General features: G+C 36.8%; 1 pseudogene; it reads left to right on the top strand.

Annotated features, from left to right (window-relative positions):
* The window catches only part of LOC113200326 (actin, cytoplasmic 2-like), a 50284-nt pseudogene extending 27271 nt beyond the window's left edge, over positions 1-23013 (top strand).
* Positions 23014-24817: the final 1804 nt, after the last annotated feature.

The following is a 24817-nucleotide window of genomic DNA, read 5'->3' on the forward strand; positions in this document are numbered from 1 at the left end:
CTTCCATGGCTAGGTTTAGGTTTTCCTCCCCTTCTGAAAGGTATAATGTATTTGTTAATGGATGGAGGAATGTATGATTTTGTGAATCCTACTGTTCTTTTAGGGTCTACCATTATGGGCTATAGAGCTCTAGGCAGGAAAATTCCAGCAGCCTGGTATTCTTACCTGCTTCTCCTAGTGTGAGGCTCTGGGCTACTAAGGATTCACTATAAAGCTCCGCCTTTATTCTTGTTGACAAGTCCCATCTACCACCTTGTTGATGGAGGTAGGTAGGTGGTACCTGCAGCCCAAATAAAGGAACTTTGACTTTAGAGCCAGGTAGCCTTGAGTTCAAATCTGACTCCTCCCATTCCACTGGGCACAAATCACTAAGATCTTTGAAACTCATCTTCCTCATAGGACTAATGTAGGCAATATTACTTCCCCTAGAGCTTATCTGAAAAGGGGCCTAGCAGAGTCAGCAGTGTAATCATCTCAGCTCCATGGTGACAGCAACTTAATCATCAGAGATTCTGTTTACTAGTTTTCCATCTCATTTTCTGCAGCAGATCTCTCCTGTCAAGGCCTGATCCTATTCAAAATGGCTCTCACAGGCTTTGGCAGCTACACTATCATCTGGCCCCAGCTGTGTCCAATATCTCTCCTGACTATGGTTTCTCAAACTTCCTGGGGTGTCCAGTTTCTCTGGAGAGTTCTGGGTAGACATCAAATTCAAAGTTATTTTTGCAGTAGTCTGCATTGACTTTCTCAAATAGGGTAGAGGAGAGTGTGGCTGTGGAGTCGGTAATCAAGACCTCCAGAGACCAAGCTGGAAGCCGGTCTGATTTTATTGCGCAGTTACCATGTATATATATACTTGGGCCTTAGTTAAGCAGATTATAGGCAGCCAACAGTGCAATTTCTTACTGTCCTTGCAGCAACCAATTGAGGAGTGGGCCGTGGAGCAAGTGCAGGGACTGCAACGCATGTCCTCATGCCCAGGGCTGTGCCTACAGGGTAAGCGGTCTGCCGCTCACATGTCTAACACGAGGGGAGTGGCCTGCCACTCAGGCGCCCATAGCATATGCCCTGAATGCAGTACTCCATGCACTTGTCTCCACAGTCGTCCTCTAGTTAAAGCTAAGCCCTGGAAGAGCAGAAAGAAGGTGGTATCACTCTTCAAGGAACTAGGAGAAGACCCCAGAGTATCTGTCATATGATTGAGCTTCATCTTGATCTCATTGGGCTAGACTTGGGACTTAGTCCCCTGAGTTCCATTGTAAAGGAGATTTCCATTCTCTAAGCCTCTTCTCCCAGAGGATGGGCATGTTATACCCTTCTGATAGTGAAGGAACTCATGATGGGGATTTGGTAAAAGTCCCAAATCACTCTTTGCATAAATCTCCCAAAGGACTCAGAAACACCTATGCAAATAAGACTCCCAGAGCAGGTTCTGTTATCCAGTTCTTTCCCAAGATAGATTTTGCAAACTCAGATTTAATAGTGCCCCTGGGTTATATTCCTGAGTGTATGAATATATCTTTTTTTTTAACTCAACTTTACATTCAGATTTTAAATCCCTGGGAGTTTAGAGGACTCTGTTGACAATCAGCTTCCCATACGCTCACTGGCAGGAGTTCAGGGAGTGCTTGATGATCTTGTTGATAAAGGGCAAAAATTGTTGCATATCTGAGGGATAGGATAGGCTACCACTTTGCAATCATATGCTTTATGTTGAAAAGAGGGTCAACCATTATGGATTTGCCATTTGGCCTTTGGACCTAAACCTTTTACATCAAACTTCTTAAGTTTTACTATGCATAGGGATCACTTAAGGTTCCTGTTAAAATGAAGGATATAACTCAGCAACTCTAGGATGGAGCCTGAGATTCCACTTTTCTAGTAAGCTACCAGGTGATGCTAATGCTGTCAATCTTAGCACCAGAAATTGAATAACAAGGATTTAGATAATGCCCGTTTTACAGAAGAAAAACTGGAGGCGCTTAGAGGTAACAAGGGCAGGAGGTCTTACTTCTAACTCCTTGTCTCTCATGCTTGCTGAGCTGTAGCATCCTTTAGATGAAGTTTTTGGCTTCTTTCTCTCCTCACTTCTTAACTCAGGATCTGTTTTCTTTGGCTTTCCAAATCCTTCTTTGGAGCTGGGGACTCCTGGCCAAAAGTCGGAATTTTCATGACAGTCCCGCTGGAGTTCCTCCACCAGAGTTCAGGGCGAGGTTAAATTTGCTCTGGCTGGGCTGCTGACGACAATCCTTCTGGGTGCCCAAACTCTCAGACTTGAACATGGAAATGTAATATCTCCCTGAGGAAGTGCTTTTATTGAGTCCATGAATAACAGAGCATGTAACTTGTTGTGTCTGATTCCAGCTCCACTCCCCCCACGTGACATGCCTACAAGGCAGTGGTGCTCATGACCTGTGATATCAGAAATGGCAGGAGCTAGAAAACACTTGGAACTTGTGTAAAAGTAAAGAGCTATTTTAAGTAGCATAAATGGCTGCACTGAGCCTGTGCATCTCTTGATATATTATCTAGGGATTTATTATGAGATTACTTGTTTCAGAAAAAAAGAAAAACATAGTCCAAAATCTCCCTCTTTCCCTTTTTGTCCCACATCCATTAGAAAATATGCTTATTTACAAAATGATATTTAGCACTTTCAAAAGAAAGAAAGTACAGCAAATTTAAGATCTAATGGGCTCTTATTTGTGATTTGAGAATAAGGCAATCCTTCATTCTATAAAACAGAATGAGTGTTCTGATGAGCTAAGTATAAATGGTTGGCTTTATAGACAGAAAAGACCTGAAAAAAAGCAAAGAAACAGTGGTCAAAAAGTGGATTTCATTCTAAAGTTACTTTCTTAACAGGGTTAAAACAGAGGGACCTCCTTATTATGCTGCATCAGGATGAATGTCTGGAAAATCCTGATTTCGTTCATTTGTTTGTTTAAACTGGCCAGTTGTGAAGTTCAGCTTGATTACATAACACAAGTGACTTCATCCTGATTTGGTGTTTAGGTGTGGGTAGTGTGGGAACTCAATCCATAACAGTGACCTCCTATAATTTTTTTTAACAGCACAGAAAATTCAGGAAAGTGTACATCTGCTTGCTTTTAAAGTTTTGTTCCAATGTTTATTACAAGCAAACAATATGCATAATAATAATTCGGGTGATATTACCTTATAAGGCCATGTGATTGAAGATATTTACCAAGGATTGTTTTAACAAAACGTCTGTAACATTATTCTTCTGGTTTCTGAAGGATATTTTCATCCATTAATAGCAACAGTTATAAGCTCTGTGTATGGTTTAGATTCTGTGAGGAGTTTATCTTTAGGGATCTCCAGAGAAGAGCACCTTTTCAAAAAGTGCATCCCAAATAGTTTACAAATATACCGTGGATCTAAACAAAATTAGCAATAGATCTACTCCTAATATTCTGTGTAAATAAATGTAGATATAAAAATGTTAATGCTTAATAATTCTACCATTTAACTCAGGGTTTTTAATCACAATCCATGCTATAGCACAAACTGAGTAAGTAAAATATAGCAATGACATAGAAAATATTATTTTATAATATTTAAAAATATATCCTCTTTCTTATTATCACATTCACAGTGTGATGTTTAATTATTATATACCCAAGTGGTTAAGATTATTTGCTTCCTCTTTTTTTCTTAGGTTATTTACCAGCTGAGTTTTACCACAGGAGAGAGCTTCCTTTTCTGTGTGGAACAAATCTTTTAAAAAATAAATAAAAGGAAGATGCACCTTTTCACAACCCTCTAACAGGTACTTTGGGGTTCATACATCTTGCCTAGTTTAGAACCTCTGTTTGAGTGGTGGTCTTTTCCCAACAATAATTTCCAATCAATGTACACTTTACTGGAACAGAAAAAAATTACATTGACTGAACAACCACAAAGAGAATTATATGGTGTTTTTGCTACCTGTGAGTAAATAAATATGCTTTTGGCATTCCTGGATATCTGATCCATTAAGTGAGCCAAAAGCAACCATTCATCCTGCTTTTTTTATGGTTTAAATAAATTCTGGAAACCTATTACAGCACTCAAGGGTGAGTGTTTCTGTGGTTTAAGATACAAGAAATATTATCCTGTTGCACGAAGAGCAGCAAATGAGAACTGAAGAGACAGAGGTTCCTCTCCTGTTCCACCACAATAAGTCCCTTGGACTATGTAAGTCCCTTAGCCTTTCTTAACTTCAGCTTTCTCATCTGCAATGAAAGAAATTTCATTCGAAAGAAATCTAACATGGATTGAGCTTCCATTTACTAAGCATGCTCATGTTCTGAGAGCACTTTATTGAACAGAAAAAGTAAAGACCCTGCTCTATTTTGGTCTAGAGTCTAGTCTAGAGAACCCATAGTCTAGATCATCTATGACACTTTCTGAGCTAAGACCCAATGTTTTATTATCTCCAAAGCCCAAGGTAAGAACTTGTTCCAGAAATTAAGGTGACAAGATTTCTGTTTGTTGTTGTTGTTGTTTTCAGTAAGATTCTTTGTTGTTGTTGCTTTTTGTGTCTTTGTTTTGTGTCATTTTGTTTTGTTTGCCTTGGCAATTGACAGGAATGTCTGCATAAGATCATGAAGCAGGAAGCCAAAGGCAGTAAATGTCTTTTTTTTTTCATTACTGATGACCCATTTCTCACCCAAATATCTACATCCCTCATCCACCAACTCAGTGTTCCTAAGGTACCTGAAACCCTGCTTCTTTTAAAAGAACAATCAATTGATAAACATTGTTATTTAGCCCTTGTAGAATAAGGGGTAATTATTTCCAGATGGAACACAGGAGATATAAGAAAATGTTTTCAGTGCCATAAGGAGACTTCTTTCACTCATAATGCCTTATTTCTCTTTCACACCAACCAACATAACAAAATAAACTTGACTTATCATTAAAAAATGAAACAGAACATAGAAATAGTTTCAGCACTTCAAATGGGTGGGTGCCATCAAGCTTTAGAAAGTGAGCTATGAATTCAACTTCGTCCAGTAATTATTCTTTACATATTTGTTATGCTCAGGGCTTAAATGCAAAGAAGGAATGACTAAAGTCTCTCTCCATGTAAACTCTTTAATTGGTGATAGAAAGATAAAGAAGAAGTCAGACTCTAATCTGACATTTGAAAGTATAACAAAGTGAAACATGCTATGGTAAAGGGAGAAACAAAGTAATTCATCCTGAGAGAGCCAGAAAATGTGTGACAGTTCAATTTACTTTTGAACTGGATACCTGTGTCATGTCCCCAGTAGTTAATAGGAAGAATTATAGTTCATGGAACATGAGTTCAGGACCTGGACTTGAATGACCACCTGAGGCAAAACCCAGTGAGAGCCCAGAGATTAGCATGAGAGTCCCAGGTTCCTTTGCCCATTGTTACCAGGTGGAATAAACTCCTTGAACTCTATGCCTGGATGCCCTCTTACAAGGCACAAACAGAGGCAGCAGAAATCTGAAAAACTGAATTTACCTCAAAGAGACTGAATAAAATAAAGGATGCTATTTAAATCAAAAGAGAAAATTAAATACATTAGTTGTCAGGTTAAAGTATTCCAGAGTCTCTCTTAACAGGTGAGAAGAGTTTTATGAGAAAGAGAACCAATTATAGTAAATGATAAATCCAAGGGCTCAGCAGTAAAACAGGAAGCCAAAGGGAAGTCTATATTTTCTACCTCTGATGACCCATTTCCCATACAAATTCCTATCTACATCCCTAATACACCAACTCAGGAGGTCTCATAAGGTCCCTGAGGCTTTGCTATCCTTAGTATGTGCCAGGCCCTAGGTTCAATGCCCAGCACTGCACAAAAATAAATAAATGAACACAAATAACAACAACAAAAAGTAGAATTATGCCCATATATGACAGTTTTAAACATGTTAATATTTCCTAACACATCTTTAAGTCACTAAAATTCCGCATGCCAAAACAGAAATTATGGAAAGTTTCCCATTCATAAAGCTGATGCATTTCCATTATTTTGGTATATTCCATATACTAGTGGCACTACAATCTAACCAGCTCTAAATCAAAATCTGTTATTGGGCTTATTGACTTGATATCTCTTGAATCTTCCTACCTATCATGGTTTAGATATTAGATGTCCCCCAAAAGTTCATGTGTGAGATGATGCAAGAAAGTTTATAGGTGATATGATTGTGTATCAGAGTTATTAGTCTATTCACTACATAAATCTAATCACTGCATTAACTGGGTGAAAACTCTAAGCTGGTAGGGTATGACTGGAGGAGGTAGATCATTGGGTGTATGCTTTGGGGCGTGTATATTTTGTGGGCAGAGCTTAGTCTCTCTCACCTTTCTGGTTCCATGCCCTGAACTGCTTCTGCCATGATATTTTGCCTCACTTTGGGCCTAGAGCAACAGTTGGCCATGTATGGACTGAGACCTCTGAAATCATGAAACCCAAAATAAACTTTTCTTCTTCTAATTGATTTTGTCAAGTCTTTTGGTCACAGCAGCAAAATAAGTTGACCAAACACTACCTTATCTTGATTTTCCTAATGCCACCATTCTATCTATCCCCTCTTATTCTCCACGCCCCTTCACACACTCACATAGATACACACACACTTTTCCCTCTCTCTCTCTCTCTCTCTCTCTCTCTCTCTCTCTCTCTCTCTCTTTCTCTCTCTCTCCTATAGGAGCGGTATCATTGAAAATGTAAATGTGAATGATGTTGGCCAAATGATATTGTTACATTGTGTGCATGTACAATTATGTAACAAACCAAACCTTTATGTACAACTAAAATTCACCAATGAAACTATGAGAAAAACATAAAATGCAAATGTAATCAGATCATACCCACTACAAAATGAAATGCCTTCCCATTTATCTTAGGGTAGCCCTTTGGGGTCTGTTTTATCCTCTTTTTCTACCACAGCTTCCTTGTACTTTCCCCCTAGCTCTGCACACCCACACCTCCTTCAGTCTCCTCTCTGGCTCTGATCTGTCACCTTAAATCCTAGGTCTCATTATGGAGGTTCCTCCCACCAACCCTTTGTACTCTGATAATTCTTACCCTTCCTTGATAACCTAGTTTCCTTAGAGGACCTTCTTGATCTCCAGACCAGGCCAGATCCCCTGCTGTATGCATTCATAATCCTGTAGAACTTCCTTTCACAGCAGCTGTCTCAACCGATCCCCCACTGGGATGGGCAGGAGCTACTGACAAAGATTCTCACTAGCCATGTTCTTCTCAATCCTCTTGCCAACTAGGTTTTAACTTTTGGATTTCTGTGCTCCTCTCCAAACTATCACATTTTAACAAGAATTCTGCTAATTCAATTTAACCAGAATGCCTCCCTCAGTATTTAATTACTCTAGATATCTGATCAGTTTTCTCATCCCCCAGATGAAGTCTGATCACCATGGCCCACTCTCAAGCTAGAATCCTGGTAGGTCTATTGAATTCCCCTTTCACCATGATATTTGCTGCTAATAAATTTCCATCCACTTACCCCTTCCTGCTTCTCAGCTATAAATTCACAGTTTTACTTGTTGTATTTGGAATTGAGCCTAATATTCCTCCCCTGGTACAAAACCCCATTGTAGTGGTTCCTACACCTAGCTCAGTGTTCCTAAATAAAGTTTATAAAGAGTGTCATGAACAAAGTTTTTCTTTAACACTACAACTGACTGTATTCTTGCCCATGGGCAGGCATGCATAAGTGCATCCTGGCCCACACAGGCACTCAAATACAGAATTGAAGAATGGCTTTATTCTCTTCTAGTAGATGGACTTTCCTTGAGGTTATCTAGTTCACGGTTTTAGTACAATATTGGTTTTGGAAAATCCTAGCTAATTACTTTTTTTCTCCCCCTATTCAATTTGTTTCTTAAAGTGAATAGAGATCATGATAGAAAATAATTTTTTAAAAAAAGCCAAGAGTAAACTGTTGTCTCTCTTTCTGTAAAGTCTAGAGGGTAACTTTTAAAAATCTGACTTTTTCTTTGTTAATAACTTTAACAATAAAAAGATATAAGTTTGAAAGAAATTTGTGTCTATCTGAAAAATTGTCAAGGAGGCTGACTGAGACTGAAATTATATCTGAAGATTTTCAAATCTCACTCCCCCACACTAAGGTAATGTTTCCCTCCTTCTTGCAGCCCCATTTTAATTGCTTTCTTCTAAAGTTTCAGTAATTTTCTCTTGTATTCACAGCCCTTGTAATAAACACTGAACTGAATGTAATACTTATTCTGATCTTGGTGAATAATGTTCAAGCTATTGTTTCCAGTGCTAAACACTAAGTTCTAAGCTGGTGCAGAAGAACTGCATGGTTGGATGACTCCAGCACCATAGACAATGGTAGCTAGCTGGGACTTACATTTCTGTTTTGACTAGACTGTAATTTACATTTGTATAAATAAGTCATGGTTCACATTTGTTTTTAAGTTACCCTACTCTTGCAGGCATATAATCTTTGTAACCCACAGGGACCTAATTTCAAGTGTTGGGGGGCCATAACAAACAACGCTATTCCAATTGTACACACCTTATTTACTTCATTTCTGTAAGAAAATGTGTCCAATTCTCCAGCAATGGGTATCGAGAAGGAAAAGCCTTGGCCTTCTCTTTAAGGTTAGCTATTCAATCCATAAAAATGACAGGAAATAAAGAAGAAAACTATCCTAGGCTTTAGTATCTGCCACTACTTTAAATCTTGGTAACTCCCCGCCTCCAGTGAACTGCTGCCACTGTAAAGTACATTCCTTGAATGCTTTGGTTTAAGATGGCATAGACAGAGAAGAGGCAGAAGTCTCTGATGAAACTTGTCCCAAGACCATGAGGTCCCTGATTGAATGGTGATGTGTATCTGTGCCCAGAATTCAGCGAAAAGCAAGTTATTCACAAGCTATGGGACTCTACAAATTTCTTAAAATTAACTTCACCATTTCCAATGCCAAGTGATGTGGGATAACGTTCAAAGAACAGTAGTGATAACAGCTTGTAATGGCCACTGATATCCATCCTTCCACAATGAACTGATCTTCCTTAAGTTTCTTTGGTCAGTAAAGTGGAAATGCCAAAGTGTCTTGCTCTACCTATCAAAAGTTTGATGATTATTTGCAAGCTTATGTTGGCTTACTTTAACAAAGCCATTGTTGAAAGAGGACATGTGAAGACTGAGAATTGCTTACTTGAGCAAATTAATTCTAAGTTATGCTAATCAGAGATAGTATGGCCTCAAGTTAAAAACCTTCTAATGAGTGATTTTTATAAACATAGACCACAACAATGTTGAATCAGTCCACACTCAGGCTGCACACTTTGTGCTGTATTTATTTGTTCTTTTCATCAGAACCTCTTTCATGTTAAATACTTTGTCTTGACTATCAATCAAACCTACCTTACCAGAAAGAAGTAACAATGACAGAGAAAGGGTTTAATAAATCTAGACATAGCATTCCCTTTAAGAAAACAAAAAGTGTTAGAGGCATCCAGAGGGGATAAAAATCATAATTGATAGAAGTCTCTTTCCCTTACTTAAACATCTATTGATGTTCTCTTGTGTACAAAATGTCATAGTTAACAGTAGGAGTTGCTTGTTCCCAAGGAAGCATAAAAGGTTCAAGTCACCCTGGTTAAGTGGATGGGCTCTGGCTGCACTGACAAGCCTGTGAAGAAGAACATAGAAAGGAGAGGAAACCCAGAGGTATAAGAGGAAGAGTCAAAGCTGAGGAATTGAAAGCCACCCTGGCTTCTACCCCCACCTAATGGAGTCTGAGAAGAGCTCCACAAAGGAAATGTGAAAGGAAAATTGTCTCTCTAACAACAACCAAGAAATAGTGGAAAGACAGAAAGGAAGCAGGAACTGGGAAATGTGGAGGTAGACTGACATTGTTAAAAGGAAACCTGTTTCCAGATGGTATGAAGAAAATCTTAAATACCATGAAACCTGCCTTCATATATGCATCTCAGACCACATGTTGAATTGGATGGAAGTAAAAATCTGTATCCTTTTTGAACAGTGATTCTTTAAGCTTATTCCAGGTTGGTGGCACAGAACTGAAGAATCCAGAGACACCAGAGCAGAATCTGGACAAGAGGCAGTTCCTCTGGGTTATAGTCATAAGATCATTCTGTGTTTAATTCTCAACTCTTTTTTTGAGGAATTCTGTCACTATAAATTTCTAAGAGTAAAAAATAGCCCTGCTGGAAAGGTAGCATATGGAGAAAGAATGTTGATTATGATTTTTTTAAATATGAAAGAGCTTCAGCGGCAACATTTTGGACTCTTGAAAATTTAGTTGATTCTTATAATGTCATGAAAAAGGAAACTGCAACAGATGAAGCAAGTTAAGTTTTAGCCTTGTCTTAAGACTTAAAGATCAAGATATTCTAAAAAGGATTTTAGACTAATTTCAAAAATGTGAGAGAAAGAGAGTGAGAGCGCGAGAGGGTGAGAGAGAGAAACAGAGAGACTGAGAGGTGATCAGAAAAATAAATTTTAAAGTATATTTAGGACCTATGCGTCTTTGAACATGTTGCTGTTATTGTTATTGTAAAGTTTTAAGAAGTCTTAGGTGTTGCTGATTATTGCTCTGAAGTTACAAAGGCATTTTCAATTGATCTCACTCTAGGAAGGTATTGGCACATGCATTGGTCAACTTTCTGTGGCTGTGACCAAAATACCTGACAAGAACACCTTAAAGCCAACCATTTTGGCTCATGGTTTCAGAGATCTCAGTCCATGGTCAGCAGATTCCATTGTTCGGCGCCCAAGATGAAGGCAGAACATCATGGTAGCAGAGGAAAACTGCTCAGTTTATGGTAACCAGGAAGCAGAAAGAGAGAGCACAGGAAGCCAGGGGGACAAGATAGGATCATCAAGGGCACATCCCCAATGACCTGTTCTGTCCAACCACATCCATGCTGCCTAGTTGCCACCCAGTAATTCTTTCCAATTATTTACCTATTGAATGGATTGATCCACTGATAATATAATCAGTTAACCTCCTAATATTCCTGCATTGTCTATTGCATGAACTTATTGGGAGATACCTAATATCCAAACCATGATAGGCCGTCTAGGGAAAGTATAAGAGAATAACCACAACAGTTTCTGACCTACTTTGGGTCCATCTCAAAAAGTAAAGACATATTAAAGACACAAAATATTTCACTGGAGGAAAATAAGTATATGTGTTACATTTGTTATCTACACTCTCCCATTTTGAGCACAGGATGTAATCATTTATTCTTTTACATGATACCTGCTTTCAAGCAGGTTACATCCTGCTATGAAACAGCAAGATAAAAGACAAATCCAACACAATATGAGGAAAAAGATGATGAGGAGGAGAAGGACCAGAGTAGAGCTACATATAAGATAACTTGGAGCACAGAGGAGGAATTTTCAACATCACCTTGGAAAGGCAGAAAAGATGACTTCAAAGAACAGAGTCATTTGAGTTGCATTTAGAAAGAAGAGTGGGTGTTTTCCATTTGAGCAGGGTGATGAGAGGGTCATTTCAGGAAAAAGGAGGCCTAGGATGCAGAAAAACTTACATTCTTCTTGGGGGTGGAATGAAATGACAAGAGATACAGGTAAAGAGATGGTGCAGCCCAGATTATGAAAATGATGTGTCAAGGCTTTAAGTTCTATCTTATGGTGATGTGATAGGAAGATAGAGGGAGTTTTAGGAGGAGAAAGATATGTCCAAATATGCAGCTTTGGAATATGTTTTAGCAATAATTTTGTTAAAGTTAATAGTTCTCAATTAGTTGAAAGCCAATCAGCTGAACAGGTATTCTCAGTAGTTTTTTTTTTCTTTTCTTTTTTTTTTTTTAATTTTGCCTTCAATGTGTCTAGTGTTTCAGGATTTTCTTGGAAGTTTCTGAATGCAACTGAGTAACTTTCTGACCTCTAATTCCTGCCCTCTAGAAAATGCCAAGCCCTGTTCTCTTGAGGTAAGTGAATATAAGTTGACATTGTTCTCCAGAGGAACAGAAAATTAAACACTGGAAAAAATATATCTATTTTTCTATTCTTACCTGCTCATAAAGAAGGACACTCCTGAGATTATTTCATTTTTCCAATTGCATTGTTAGGAGTATTCATGGTATCAGTGCATTAGTTTATAGGATATCTAGCTAAGGTCTCACTGAATGAAAAGGAGGGAAGAAACTTACCTAACAGTTGTCAAGAATAACTTGCCTTTATAAAAATCACTGTACTAGCAAGTCTCTGGAATGTGTTTTTGTCACATGAAATTGCCATAACCAGGCAAAGAAGGAGGTTAGTTTAAGAATGTCAGCTATTTTTAAACTAGATTTCCAGGTCACTGAAATTCCCAGGATCAAAAATAGTATTCATAAAACCATGAGAAGTTCCTCAGAGTTGTTCTGTGTTTCTCCAGCATAAGTTATGTCATGAGGCAATAGCTACCTTGCTCAGGACTTTTAAGAGTGGGAAGCAAAGTGATTTGAGGATTACAGAAGAAAGCCACTCTACTCATGAGAAGACAAAATCAAGTGTGACAGCCAGATACAAGTATTCTTAGAAATAGGCTCACATGATTTGTGTAGATGTTATGAAGAGCTGTTAGTGAAGTCTAGTGTTTTTCAATCTCTCTGGGTTAAATGTAAAATCTTCCTCAGCTCTAAGTGAAAGTCTTCCTACATTACATCCGAGTTAATTTGGGAATTGTGCATCATCTTCTCTCAGAGAGATGTAAGATTGTCTTTATCTTTACAGTCTTAATGGTTCTTGAGATTTGGAGTTAGATCCAAAAGTGGCAAAGTGAAAAAAAAAATCATCAGTCTAGGGATCAAAAAACCAATTTCAGCCCTGGTTATGCTACGCACAAGTGGTCTTGTGGGGCCATTGGGTCTCAATTGAACCTTAGGCTTTTGATTTTTAAAATTGGGACATTCCTCCCCACTCCTTTTAGATTGCTTCTGTTAGATGATGCTGTGTGGATCCAGGACAATGTGAAAGCATCAACCCAATGTTTTAATAGCATTATATAAATATAAGTGTCAGTACTAGTGATGGCCAAAGACAGCCCTGTTAAGATAATATCTTTTTAGCAGAGAAATGAGGTTGTGAAGTCAATATTAATGATCTTTAAGGGCCTGGGTGAATGGCAGAAGGGATGAGAAATTGGGAGGTTTGAAATTCCTCTTAAGCACTGAGATTTTTGGCAGGAGACGTCTGTCAGGCTTTCCAACTTAATGAAAGTACAACTTTGATGTGGTAATACAAGCTATTTTATATATTGACCTTGAATTTTAATGATTCACAAAGGACTAAAGATACTTCAGTTAAGAGTCTAGTGTCTTAAGCCCCACATCAGACTGAGCTCTGTTCCTGTCTTTCTGGCGATCTAGTTGGCCTGGACAACAGAAATCATAACTGTTACTTAATATCTAGAATAGAATATCAGCATGATGACATTAGACTGGGTGACAAAGTCCACATAAGTTGTTTGGGTCAGAAACCACAAGGTTTAAGATGCAGTAAATTTGTCGTATATGAATTCAAAAGTATTATCCCATGGTCAACACAAGTTCTCTCTCCTGACTCCTTCTAGGTACATAATTGTGGAATTACTTCTGACCTTCGTATATCCTTCCCTTGTTCCATCAACCAGTTGTCTAAACTTAGATATTTTTGCTGTAGATTCTTTCAGTGTTCTTGGCCCAAAAGAGAGAGAGAGTACCCAAAGGATCCCAAGGAATAAACAATATCATCAAAGTGAACCAGACAGCATCTGCAAACCTAGTTTCTGTTGGATGATATGAAGTTTCAACAAACCAGTGAGCTAAATTTAGAGACTATGCCCCAATTTTTATTTCTGTTGAGAGTACCTTATTGTCATCCCAGTTTTCACTGCTTACAACTGCTTTCTCAGCCCTCTTTTTCCTTTCCTACCTCACAAGAAAATGCTCTTGTGTTTATGTCAACTCCCTACCTGCCTCTTGACTTAAAGAAGAGCTCAGACTCTCCACCAACAGAATAAATCCTTTCATTCCTTCTATTGAGCTTTCCCCCAAGAGCTGTGGCAGTTTTGCCCACAGAAGTGGTTCTGTCTATAATTCCTGCTAGTCAGTCTTGCTTCAAAGGCCTGGGACAGATCAGCTGAATTGTTCTCTATTCCTACTTCGCAGTGCTTAGCCTCACTCTAGTTTCCTAGTTCCTCCTCTTTGTCTTTGCTTGATCATCAGGTATCATGCCTCATTTCCTCATGCCTCATATAGGAAAAGTTGGAATAGGATAATGGTAAATATTATGTTTTCTCGGCATTGGAAGGGTTAAAAATTCAAGATAATTTGTTCCCAACTGCAAAAAAAAAAAAAAAAAAACCCAAATCCAAACCAATCCTAGTTCTTCCTCATGTTCCTTCTGTTCTGTGAAAGTATGCATGAGATTTCAGTATCCTCTCCTGGGCAGCTCTCCACACTGCTCCTTTAGACTCTGTAGGCAGAACATCTACATTACATGACCCTTCCCTGTGGCCACCCTGGACTATAATACTAATGTTACATTTATTGTGTGCCCAGGGCACTTCCAACTCAGTACTATCTTCCCTGTTCCTGGTGCTGCACTAAGCTCCCCATATGCTGGAGGCCATTTTCTAAAGAGCACATGGAGATCATGTCTTGAGGTAATCAAAGCCAAGATAGAGGCTCAGGCCACAGTCCAAATGCTGGCTTCTCTCATGTCCATTGTAGTCTTCCTACTTGTAAAGTAAGCATAACCAATTACACTTTATAGTGTTATGAAGATTTAATAAGATAATGTCTGAAAAGGCATTAAGACAGAGCATGGTGCATAGTAGTAGATCCATCAATAATAGGAGTTACTGACTTGGTCATTAGTGGACACAATAGAGAGTAGTGTCTATGAGCAGACTCCAGAGCCAACTTCAGACTTGAACCCTGGCTATGAAACTAATTAGCTGTGTATTCTTGGACAAGCTAATTGACTTTCTGCATTTCTTTTCTCATGTGAAAACTGGGAATGATGATGACGATAGAACTCATCTCATTAGGCTGGCATGGGGGTCAAGTACTTAAAAAAGAACCTGACATATACATTGTAAGTTGTGTGTATGTGTTAGATTTTATTGATACTGTTATCAGTAGTGGTGTCAGATACTGCTCTCACCAAGAATGTAAACATATGTTGTGCCCTGAATCAGATTTTTCTAATTCTATATTTCTTCATCCTGCTCTCTAACTCTCTGCACTATTATTGCCTTCAATCATCACTAGATAATAATTTAAGATAATAATTCATATTTCCCATTAAAAGTTCAACATCCAAGGACTAGGACTGATATGCTCAACTCATTCCTGTCCTCTCTCAACCCCAAACACAGGCCCTTCCCTCCTTGAGCACTGAAAGTCATACAGAGTTACTAAACATTTCTTCCTCCAGGAGTGACCCCCAACACTCAGAGGTGAGAGTCCTTTTATCTCATAGTTTGCTTCTTTTTTTCCTCCCAATGAGTTGATAGAAGCTCCAGCTCTTTCTGTTCAGCTGTTTCTTTTCTACTTAAGAACACAAGGAAATAAAGAGCATGACTTAAGCTCCTCATAAAAGTACTAATGTGAAGTTTTGCAAATTTCCCATTTTTTGACAATGTAATTTTATAAAAACAAGAAAAGAAAAGACAAAAAAGAAAGAAAGAAAGAAAGAAAGAAAGAAAGAAAGAAAGAAAGAAAGAAAGAAAGAAAGAAAGAAAGAAAGAAAGAAAGACACTTGGGCCAGTTGCTGAAATCTATAATGGTGACAGCTCTCTGATTTCATTGCTAGCCTTCCTTTTACCAAATTCCTATTTAAAGCTTTGAAGTTCCACAGACAGAACTTTCTGGGACACGTAATACAGATTAAAAGCAAGAAAATTTCATCAACAGAGCGTTTTACTTAAAAATCTAAATGCTAAAAGGCTGAAAATTCAACCTAATTAGAATTGCTGAATGCAGAGTCACAATTAAACAGGGAGAGAATTATGGAAAAGTAAATATTTACACACACATTGTACACTTATTAGGATTTACGAAGAAATGCTTCTCATCTGCACAGCTTTCCTTTGTAATGATATTGTTATGAGGCAATAAATGTGGTTATAGTTAATAACAGATGTTAAATGGCATAATTCATCCAGAAACCTCACTAATTACTGTAGAAGTGTGAGACAAATGTACAGCATCAGATGGGAGGAATTTCTTATCTGTTAGTCTGTAAACTGAAAATATGAAAGGTCACTTCTAAGTAAATAATTAAAGTAAAGCTATATTTATTTAAATGAAAAATTTAAACACTTTAAAATTACAACAGGCTTTGTCTTCCAGAGAATTCATGCTTCATTCAGAGAAACAAATTGGCCTGAATGAGTTTGAGTTAACTTGGCCACTCTAGTGGTAATCATTTTCTAAATTAGTTCAGGGAGAATGTTCCATATTTTAAACTGTATTATTTGCTATCTTTAGGATGATGCTTACCATCAAATATTTCATTTCCTTCAGCTCAATCTGTCTTTTCTTACAAGGGCATTGGGACAAGTAAAGGGGAGGGGAGGCAAGATATAATGGCATTTAAAGTAATTTTATTTAATTTAGATTATATAGGGTAAAGTTGGGAAAGTAAAATGCTTAAAATAAATTTTCATAATAAATTTGGGAAGGCTGATTGGAAAAATTAAAATAAACAGACATCTTTTATTATCTTTGCAAAAGCTTACAACCCTAATAATCATTATGAAACTCCCTACTCTCCTAACATAGTTGACTTTCATTTTACTCTGTAATGTTATTCAGTTGTTCTTTTGACTTCCACGTTGTCTTAATACTGGTAGTTGATTTGTACCATATTTTTCAAAATTTTCCTTCTTGGTTTTAATTTTTATAGGTCTTCAAAACCAAAGAGCTAGCTCTACATCTTGACTTAAGTAAAATAAGGATGGTGAAGCTGAAACAACAACATTACCAAGGTTTCTGGTTATACAAACACACATCTGTGCTATGCATGTGCACATTGATGAACACACACACACACATCAGAGAGAGAGAGGGAAAGAGAGATGTAGCAAGAAGCAGAGAGAAAAGATAGATATTGAAATAGAAACAAAAAATGAGACAAACACTACCTTTAGTTTTCTGTGAAACAGAAACCATCATACAAAACCTGAATTTATTCAGTGTTCACTTCTCCCTTTTCATGGAGGAAAGCCTGGTGGCCAAATGGAATTTTTGTTGTTTGTGTGTGTATTTCTTTTTCTTTTCTTTTTAAAATGTTTTTGAGTGAGAAACCTTGAATCATTTTTTTTCTTATTTTCTGGAGAATAATTTGTCTGATACAATGAAAACCTGTATCTATCTATCTATCATAGATACACACATCCATGTAATCATTGAAGTCAAAGTAGAATTTTTTTCTTTCATATTATCTTTTGGAAGAATATAAAAAGAAATCTGATTAGAAAGACAGCAGGGATAGTTTATTGTAGGGATACAGGTAATGGACTCTACCAGTGCTTCCCAAACCTCCAGCATAGAAGCATCACCTGGGGTATTTCTGAAAGATGGGTTCTAATTCAGGTGGTCTGCAAGTGGGCCTGACATTAAATTTTCAGGTGCTACTGCTTCTGCTGCTGGACCACACTGTGAGTAGCAAGGGTCCTAGAGGATTGCTGGCAATCTCATCTAAATCTGAATCCTTACACAACAGGACTTGTGTCATCAGTTGCAGAGTTCTGAAAAAGAAAGCAAAGCAAAAGTTTCATATTGAACCTTAAATTAGAAAACTAAGAACACTTAAGGGTAATTCTGATTTATTTCATATCCCATGATGTTCCATAGTGCCACAGAGAATCATTCCACATGGCTAAAATAGTATGTTTGTAACATTCTCCTTTGAATACAGCCTGCAACACTGCTTGGTAGTTAATTCAGTATTTAACAACCTCTACCATATTTAGCAAAAGTTCCCTATGCTTTATCATCAACTAATTCTTTGTGTCCAAACCCCATTAAAGCAGAAAATTCCTCTAAATGATACTTCTTTCTAAACTCCAAAACTATTCATTAATATGTACTCTCTCACTTTCCATTCTGTACACTAAGCTACCTCAGATGGTTTAGACCTTTCTCAATGGGACATTTTCCAGGCCTTTAATCATTTGGGTAATCTTATCTGAGTGATGTCATTCCCCACAGAGAGTAATTTATTCTATCCTCAGCTGAAAAACATCCATCCTCTTCTTTGCTTTCATTCTTTGAATCCCTAATGGCCCACTTCGTTTCAACAATTTCTATTTCAGGGTTGGGAATATAGTTCAGTGGAGAGCATTTGCCTAGCATGTGTGAGGCCCTAGATTCAATCCTTAGTATCACCTCTTTTATATAAACTTTATGGATCATTGTCATCTTGTTAAGATCTTTTGGTGAGTATCTACCAAATCTCCATGTTGCTATAGGTAAATGAATTAGATTGTATTACAGAAAGATTATATTACTTTAGTAAAAGATTTTATTTCAATAGGCAAGATTGTGAACATTTACCTGTAGGGAGAGTGTTCAAAACAATATTAAATGTCACAGTCACTGACACTTAAAGATCAAGAAGAAGAAGGTAGGAAGGAGCAAACTTGACCTTGCAATATCATGCATTTTCCATCCCGGAAGAAAGGGTGTATCTTGCAGTATCCACAAATTAGGAGATTAAATTTGATGTCTTAGGCTACCTTGTGCTTTATTTTCTCATTTACAGGAATGAAAATTATATTACCTCAAAATTTGTATGAATATTAAATAACAATGCTTTATTAAAGCTTTATCACAGATCTGATAAATGGTAATTTTTTTTCACAGACACTCATGTTTATTCAAAATATGTGTAGGTCTCCTTTGCAAAAAAAAAAAATCCAAATTATGAACTCTATATCTGCAATGATACAATCCATCCAATTATGCTTATATCTAAAATGTAAACAATGGTTATAATTTTGGTCTTGTGCTGAGTGATAATTTGTCATTTTTATATAATAATGATATTATTGCTAGGTATCAATAATAACAAATATAAATGCATGAATATCTATTATCACTTTTAGTTATAATTAATACAAAATATTTCCCTTATAAAGGGGGATAACTTTATTATTAATCAAGTAACATTAGAAGTGATTTAAAATTTATTATTTAAATCATTGTGATATATAATTTAATTCTGAATATGTCATTGTATAAATCAAAACAAATATTTCCTGCCAATACAAATAGGTCTAAAATTTTAAAACAATCTTTACCTTGAATTTGGCATCAGCAAAATTGTTGTTCTTTTAATGAATGCTTTTAAGTTTTACACATATGTAGGTTAAAGGCAAGCAGCTAGTTCCATGTTAGGAAAAACAAGAAGCCCTCCAGTCAATCCCTTTCCCTTAAATTCCCGCTCTCTAGAAATCCTTTAAGTCTTTTGGCTTATTCTTTTGTACTCGTATCTTTAAATCTTTAATCTTTAATAATTAACTTATCATACCTCTCCAGATTTTTCTGTTAGGCTTTATTTACTGATTACCTACTTTTAAGGTCACTTAATTTTCTCTCACAAACTTTACAAATGTGTCCAAATCTTCACCCCCTTCATCTCAATAGAGTAATGTCATATTTTCCATCAGTATCTGGAGTGTATATTATTATGACTATATAAATATTAAGCAGAATTGAATATGTACTATAATTAGTTTTACATTTTTTCACTTATTTTTTCCTTTTTTTTGGCTTATTTTCTCTGAAGCTAATAATCCTTTTTAAATTTTTATTTACTTAGATTTCTAAACACATTACTACTTTACATCCAAACTCTTCTCCAGCTGAAAAAAATTCTCAACATTTTCTAACTCCTGAGGTATTTGATCTATGTCATTATTCTCTGATATAAGGAGTTTGACTCATAGTGGGGTAGGGACGGGGAGCATGGAAGGAAGAGATGAACTCTAGATAGAGCAGAGGGTTGGGAGGGGAAGGAAGGGGGCAGGAGTTTAGCAATGAAGGTGGAATGTGATGGATATCATTATACAAAGTACATGTATGAAGACATGAATTGGTGTGAAAAAACTTTATATACAGAGATATGAAAAATTGTGTCTATATGTGTAATAAGAATTGTAATGCATTCCACTGTCATGTATTTAAAAAATAAAATCAATTTAAAATAATAATTTCTATACTTTATTGTTTCTATGATTTCTTTTGGAATCCCTGTTATTTAAATATCAAAACTTAAAAAACTGACTTCTAACTTTCTCTATTTCTTAGTTTTTTAACTTTCTCCTGTTTTCTAGATTTTTTATTTGGTCTTCCTAGATAATTATTTGAGGTTTTTATTTCTACTTTAAGAATTTTTAATATTGATTCATATATATTTAGTTTTAGAGAATTTCTGATTTCTTTTTTAAAATAAATATATTTTTAATTGATACAGAAAAATAATTGTGCATATTTATGGGGTATTGTGATGTTTCAATCACACACATATCATATAATGTTTATAATTACCTTATCATGAAAACATTAAAATACTTTCTTCTAGCTTTTAAAAATATGCAGTTTATTTTTTTTTTTTTTTTGTCTATAGTCACTCTGGCACTCAATCACACACAAGAACTTCTTGATCCTCTCTATAACTTAGTACTTATTGATCAACCTCCTCTCGTCCTTGCATTTCTCAAGAAAATACTAGCAAACCAAATCCAATAGAACTACAAAGATTATTCACCATGATATGATTTTGTATATAGAAAACTCCAAAGATTCCACCAAAAGATTTTTAGAATGAACAAAACAGTAAAGTAGCAGTATACAAAGTCTACATACATAAATTTTTTATACACCAATAATGAAATGGCTGTGGAAGAAATTAGGAGAAGAAACCTGGAGATAAAACTAAGTATGTGAAAGAACTCTACAATGAAAATTACAAAATATGGAAAAAAAAATTGAAGAAGAAACAAGAAGATGGGAAGATATCCCATGTTCATGGATTGGAAGATTCAATATTGTTAAAATGTCCATAATACAAAAAAGTGACTTTTAGAGTCAATGCAATCCTCACAAAATACCAATGACATTCTTTACAGAACTATAAAAGAATCCTAAAATTCATATAAAATCAAAAAATCTCAACTAACCAAAGCAATCCTGAGGAGTGAGGGAGTAACAATGATGAAAGCATTAAAATTCCTGATTTTAAAACATACTACAAAACTAAACCATAGTGACAGACATAGAATAGCAGTGGCATAAAAATACACCTGGAGACCAGTAGACTAGAATAGAGGACACAGGAATAAATCCATATATCTTCAGGAAACTGAATCTTGACAAAAATGTCAAAAACATACATCAAAGAAAGAACAGCCACTTCAACAAATGCAAAGAAGATTGGATATTTACACATAGAAGACTGAAACTAGACTCCTATCTCTTACTCTGTACAAAAATTAACTTAAAAATGAATCAGAGACACCTGCACAACTATGTTTATTGTGGAACTATTCACAGCAGAGAAGATATAAAACTTAGCCAAGTTCCTGTCAACAGATGAATAAAGAAAAATGTACACAATAGAGTTCATTTAGGCATAAGTGAGAATGAAATCCTGTCATTTGTAGAAAATGGATGAAACTGGAGGTCATCATGCTAAGTGAAATAATTCAGGCATAGAGAGACAAGTATTGCATATTTTTCTCAAATGTGGAAAATAAAAACAATGATGACTGTATATTTTGTTTCCTCTTCATTGTTTCAGTTGCCATTTATATCAGATATTTCCCCCAAATGCTTGGTGATCCTTTATAGTCTGCTCCAATTAATGATTAGGGCACCAAGCAGCTGATTGGAGGTACTGGGGTCTGAACTCAAGTAAGATATATTATATGCTTGTATAATTATGTCAAAATGGTTTCTACTGTCATGTATAACTAAAGAAGAACCAATTTTTTAAAAAAAGCTGATTGGAAGTTCTGTGTTCCTTTTCATAGTCTAGGCTTGTTGGCTATTGGTTTTACTATATGGAGCTATGATTAAGTCTTTTTAGGAAAAATTCCAAGGCCACATCACATCACTCACTGGCCACTGGCTGGTGCTCCATGTCTTCCTGCCACTCTGCCAATAGCAACTGAAGAAGAGATCACCACGCTTGCAATTGACAATGGCTCTAGCATGTGCAAAGCTGGCTTTGCTGGCAACGAACAGGTGCCACAAACCCCAGGCTGTGTCTGTCTTCATTGCCCAGAGCCCTTGCCTCCAGGGCATGATGGTGGGCATGGCCTAAAAGGACTCCTACATGGGCAATGAGGCCCAGAGCAAGCATAGCATTCTGATCCTGAAGTACCCCCATGGAGCACGGCATCATCACCAACTGGACCGACTTGGAGAAGATCTGGCAGCACACTTTCTACAACAAACTGCATGTGGCCCTTGAGGAGCACTTGGTGCTGCTGACCAGGGCCCCCTTGAGCCCAAGGCCATCAGAGAGAAGATTACTCAGATCATGTTTGAGACCTTGAATACCTTGGCTATGTATGTGCCCATCCAGGCCATGCTGTATGCCTCTGAGCATAACACTAGTATTGTCATGAACTCTGGTGATGGGGTCACCCAAACAGTGCCCATCTATGAGGGCTATGCCCTCCACCACACCATCCTATGTATAAACCTGGCTGTCTGGGACCTGACAGATTACCTCATGAATATGTGACACAGCACAGCTATAGCTTCACCACCATTGCTAAGCAGTAGTTTGTGTGTGACCCAGGTGTAGCTGACAGGATGCAGGAGATCACAGCCCTGGTGCCCAGCACCATGCAGATTAAGATTATCATTTCCCTCTGAGCAAAAATAGTCTGTGTGGATTGGTGGCTCCATCCTGGCCTCACTGTCTACCTTACAGCTGATGTGGATCAGAAAGCAGGAGTACAACTAGTTGGGCCCCTCTATTGTCTAACACAGATACTTCTAGGTGAATCAATCAGGTGCCAGGCACCTGCTGTATGAGCTGATTCTACAAGTATAAATTTGCCCTGCCAAGTGTATATTCCTCATGCTAGCCTCATGAAACTGGCATAAGCCTTTGAAAAGAGATTTGTCCTTGAACCTTTATCTTCTGCCAGTACTGGATCATAGAACTTGTTGCTGACTTTGACTTTGGGTTCAAGTTAACTGTTCCACTGGTGTATGTTTAATGCCTTGTGCATAGTTTTTATTTAAGTCCTTAGTCCATGTGGCTCAATCACCTAGAACCTAAAGTGAGAGCATGCTTACAGGAGAGAATTCATAGCTTGGAAAATCTGAGACCACAGCAGTGATCTGTGTAGGGTATTCCTGTGTTGGCTGACAGTATTCCAGGATTGCTCTGACTGGCAAAAGTTCCTGAACTAGTTGTCACTTCTTGCCATTCTTAGTGATATTTTCCCTCCTGTCTACCATTGGTTAATACTTGTCTTGAGTTGAAAATGGTTTCCATTTATACCTGTAAATATATTCATTATGTAAGGTATTTTTGTACTCAATTATTTCAGAAATGACAACCAATTTTTGGTTTTGTACTGTTATGTGAGAACATTAGGCCCCAGCAACATTTCATGTAGTAAGGAAAAATAAAGTGCTACTATACAAATAAATTAATAAATTCCAAGTCCAGTAACACTTACTTTATCCTCTGGTTTAGTATGAAACCCTACCCCTGATGTTGCCTGCTGTTTTCTAGCCCAGAGAACCTCTTCTACAGAGAACAATATCTAGGATATAGCAGAAGAAACTGCTATATCCTAGATATTTTTCCAAGTGATCCTCTTGTTTTAAAAATTCTACCTTCACCTCCCACATTCAGTTACCTGGCATCACCATTGCCTGAGAATGTTAGAAATTCTTTGGAGTAAATCAGATTTTTTCCCCTATCCCTATTGACAGTTTAAGATTTCATTTTTCATGTTTGCTATATTGGAACACTTTATCTATCCACATTTACTAGTTAAAATTTTGTTGCTATTTTACTGCTTTGACTCTGAAGGTTTATGTTTTTAAATATTATTGATCTTTTATTAGAGAATTAGTAAGAAGTACAAATAAACCCACTACCTTTAATTGGCAGTCTCTATAACTAGTTGACTATATAACTTTGTAATGAAATTGGATTTTATTAAACTTCCCTTGTTAAAGTCAAGAAGAATCTGTCTTTATTTATTTTTTTAAACTTTCAATTGTGTTAGAATATTTTGTTTCTTCTATATGGGGGGAAATCTATGTTAATGTTAATAGCCACCCTGCTGTCTAATAAAATTTGCATATTTTCCAAGTTTACTGAATTAATAAATACCTTGTGAAATGTTGACCCCTCTTAAACTTTAACTTTCTTTATAAAACCAATAACAGGGAAACTCAACTGTTCCTTTATAGTAGAAGTGATGAGAATTAGTTTGTTTTTGCTAGTAAGAACTCACCTATTACAGAGTATTATTTTCATTATAAAGTCAGAACAACTATAGATATTCAGTAGCAGTTCATCTTAGAGGAGCTTGTGAGACAGATATTATTTGAGAAGAAAATACTTTGACAAATGCTACCACTTTGCTTACTTTGTTTCTCTGAATGGCTTCCTTGAGCCACTGCATTTTTGAAGATGAACATGAGGAGATTCTATTTTCTCCTGAAGTGTCACTGCTTACAACTTCCCAGTGGCATTAAGTCATATTATAGCTTGCTGTAGGTCCACAGGTAAACATGCAAGAAGAAAGAAAAGAAAGAAACTG

The sequence above is a fragment of the Urocitellus parryii genome, chromosome 4 (assembly GCF_045843805.1).
Source record: "Urocitellus parryii isolate mUroPar1 chromosome 4, mUroPar1.hap1, whole genome shotgun sequence".
Classification (NCBI taxonomy): Eukaryota; Metazoa; Chordata; class Mammalia; order Rodentia; family Sciuridae; genus Urocitellus; species Urocitellus parryii.